Source organism: Diadema antillarum, unplaced genomic scaffold, assembly GCF_040938485.1.
Source record: "Diadema antillarum isolate AM-2024a unplaced genomic scaffold, OU_Dant_1.0 scf00000147, whole genome shotgun sequence".
NCBI classification, from domain to species: domain Eukaryota; kingdom Metazoa; phylum Echinodermata; class Echinoidea; order Diadematoida; family Diadematidae; genus Diadema; species Diadema antillarum.
In genome coordinates this window covers 67,434-71,188 of record NW_027271036.1, presented here as the reverse complement: position 1 = coordinate 71,188, position 3,755 = coordinate 67,434, and positions in this window count along the sequence as shown.

Below are 3,755 nucleotides of genomic sequence, written 5' to 3'. Positions count from 1 at the left end.
TCTAAGTTAAAAGAGACGTCTATGAAGAAGTCCCAGGATTTGAACATATGCATGAAATGAGGTGAAGGCCTCAGAAAACGATCAGTATTATTTGTACGACTCCATTGCTTGTAACGCTACAATGATTATTTTGGATAAGAGATATTTTCATATTAAGTGATTGTCTGATTTATGATTCCAGAATGGCTTCTGATCATTGAACTGTGGTTTTGAATGTCTATTTGGTGTGGAATGTCTATTTCAGAAATTCATTGCAGGAAAAGTATAGAAAAAAATATCGTATTTTATATTGTTGAAGACATATATCTCTTTTAAATTGTGAAGAATGAGACAGAGTTGAAAAGGTCAGGCATTAAAAAAAAGGCATTAAAAAAATCATAGCATGATGCTGGAGTGACGTAGTTATTCCCGCTCTTCTGCTTCCTCACATTATTTTGCCACTCATCATGAGTTCTTTGACAGCCCCTTTCACATAATTACTTTCAGTTCTCATTTAATCTGTGAATACTTTTTTTCTTTTTTTTTTCTTTTTGGTTGGATGCCAAAACAGTCGAGGCCCATGTCAACGCTAATACATTCCAAATTCAGTGCATCTCCCTACAGCATAGAAAATTGCAGATAAAGAATATTTGCAAGGGTAAGTTTTTGTAAAGTCATAATTGAAATGAAATGAAATGAAATGAATGAAATGAAATTAAATTAAATGAAATGAGATTTATTTACCAAACAAACAAACAGCGTCAACAAAGTCACAACAATTAATAGTTAAGATATAGTTTGGCAAAAAAGAACTGGCAATAGCGTGCAGGCTAGTCGAGGCCAGTCCTTTCAATGATATAGATTATGATATAGCGTGTTTACAATATTCACAGAAGAATTGTTATATGTACATAATTATTTACATGTTTTCATAGGGGATCATTATTATATTGATAACGGATTCTTTCGCAATGATATCCGAAAAACATTACGGGTGTTTATCTTTTTGACATAATGAGGAAATCCTCTCCAAATTATACTGCCTGCATATGACAAGGCGTGTTTACCTGTTTCAGATCTGATTCCTATTGATTTATAATTCATATTATTTTTAAACCTTGTATCATAGTTATGGTCAATTTCAAAAGAATAATTAATTGATAATTAATAGATGGAAACACTATTGGTTCTTATGGTTACGTTCTTTATCTACAGTGTGCAATAGTCTTGCTCACCATCATTACCCCATTTTAAACGAAGTCATAATATGAACGAGGCTGTAGATCCCTGGCTGATCACTTCTGCCATCTGTAACATACGAAACTCTATCTGTTTGGCGCAAATGTCCATTCCTACTTGGCATATTGCTTGGAGAGTCAAACTTTGTACACGTCTCATTCACTGCGTATTGTAATTGAGGCAACTATGGATGTTCATGGCGCCATTCGAGTATATTCCAGAACAGGAATTTTTTGGTAATTTCAACTTAATTGTGGAGTTGCAATTTCTACTTTCAAAACATATTACAATATGATGTTTGTCATACGAAAGTTGCCACTTGACCCCAACATCCACCTAATATTCTAAAGGCCTACTCCATCACCTGTTTTCGGAGCTATAGTGTTCTGCCATGATGGGATGATATCTCACCTCGTTATATACATGCATGGATGACTACTTGTTAAAGGGTGGTAATCTGAATCTGCTATACTAGTTGGCAACTTATTGAAATCAACGATAACATGCTACACAGAAAAGGTGTTTTTTCCACTTTGATCATTTTTTTTTCTTTACGAAATGTTAATTCAATTCGTTTTAATAATTCTCGATGAAAACAAATAGAATATAAGAATAAAATAAAGCTTGGTTGTGCATTGAAATAAAATTGCAGATTGTGATGGCCAATTATCACAACTTAAATCTATGTGAAAATACCAGGAAAAAAAAATGATGGGCTCTACTTAAAGGAATGCTTGCTAAGCGTAAGTTACAGAAGAGATTGAGTATGAAGAAAAAGATGCGGAGCACGGATACAACTTTGAACCAAACTAAAGAATGACAAATACCTCAACATCCAATTTAAAAAAACAACCCTCATGTTGCTGACAAATTATAGGTGCACTGTTATGCATAATCAAATAAAATGATAACAATATTGAAAATAGGGAAAAGTTTTATAAAACATTTATGAAATATTCATTATGGGATCCTTAAGATATATAGAGGAAGTATTTGAAAAATAGAATCATGCACCAACAAGCAGGAACAATAATAATCGAGAATGGTCTACTAGCCAGATGCACTTACGTGAACAAAACACTGCCAGCTGCTGCCACACGACGGTTATATTGCGAGAAAGGAGGTAAACATTGGTACTGTATAGGCAAACAACTAGATTGTAGGCTCAGGTTTGTTCGCTGGCAACAATCGAGCAGTGCAGCTGCACAAGACCCATGGTATATGTCCAGCAAAGGAGAATGCTAGTTAACTTGCGCGGTGCAAGTACAACTATATAATGCTGTCTTAATCAGTTTTGTAAAAGATGATATTAATAAACATTATTTTCTAAGACATCGTTCTAGTATTTCGTCCCTATATATACACTAAAGGTGTTTTATGACTCTTTCGAGTGGTGTAGGAGATGATGAGCGTCACCTTTTTTTTGGTTTGATTAGTTATGGACGGAGTCTGGCACATTTGTGGAAAACATAGAACGCTCGTTAGATGAACATTTGTACATTAACATGCCTATACTGTATTATTTAACAAACATTTACGACAGATGATAAAAAATAATAATCTTGGACTGTAATCATGTCGAAAACAAAACAACGTTTGTTTGTTTGTAAGTTAGTATGAATTCCAACGCAATGCTTTAGGGTGTTTCAGACTTTTGGCTTCTTTTGCTGTGAGGTTTATTGCATAATTTATAACACCATACTAGTAATCTGATACAAGATCTATATAAAAAATCAGTAAAAATCAAATGATTTCTTTTTACCACTGTAAATCCAATAATGCTATCCAGAATCATTCTAAAATCTAATCAAAATTTTTATGTCATATCATATTTTATCGAATTGACTGATTGACTGATGGATGATTCATTTTAATTCAGATTCCAGCAGAATAAGTATCGATGTTACTACAAGGTGTACGTTCAATAGATTAATAACATTAAGAATAACTTAATCGCAACTTTCGACATGATATACGGTAAGCATGCATATAGTGTTTTAAGAATATGAATAAGAGAAGAGCTCAAATGTATTATCTACCATTCTTGATGAAATAAAAACCCCACTTTATAGTGCTTCAAAAAAGTTATAAAATGTTAGGGATAGAAAGAACCGATGTAAAAATGTTAATAATCAATGTTAAATGTTGTTTGATATACAAAATGTAAACAAATATTACATAATGAAATTCTTTTTAGAATATATATACCATCTACACATACGGTTTATTGAGAAAATAGTGATATCTTCTTACACTTAGGCTTTATTGCGAAATTTTTATATGGTAGAATGTTTTGTGATACAACTGACCTACACATATGCATGAAATGTGATAACTCAAACATTCTTAAATCACTGCTCCAAATGGTAAACAGTATCTTTAAGAGTCAATGAGTTTGACAGTGAGTCATCTTAGTGTAATCATGTCATCGTAATACCAAAATAATGAAAATGAAATTTCGCAACAAACGAAATTTTAACCATGTATAGCAAATATCATAGCAACATTTTCCTACATTCAAGGTACATTCATCATGC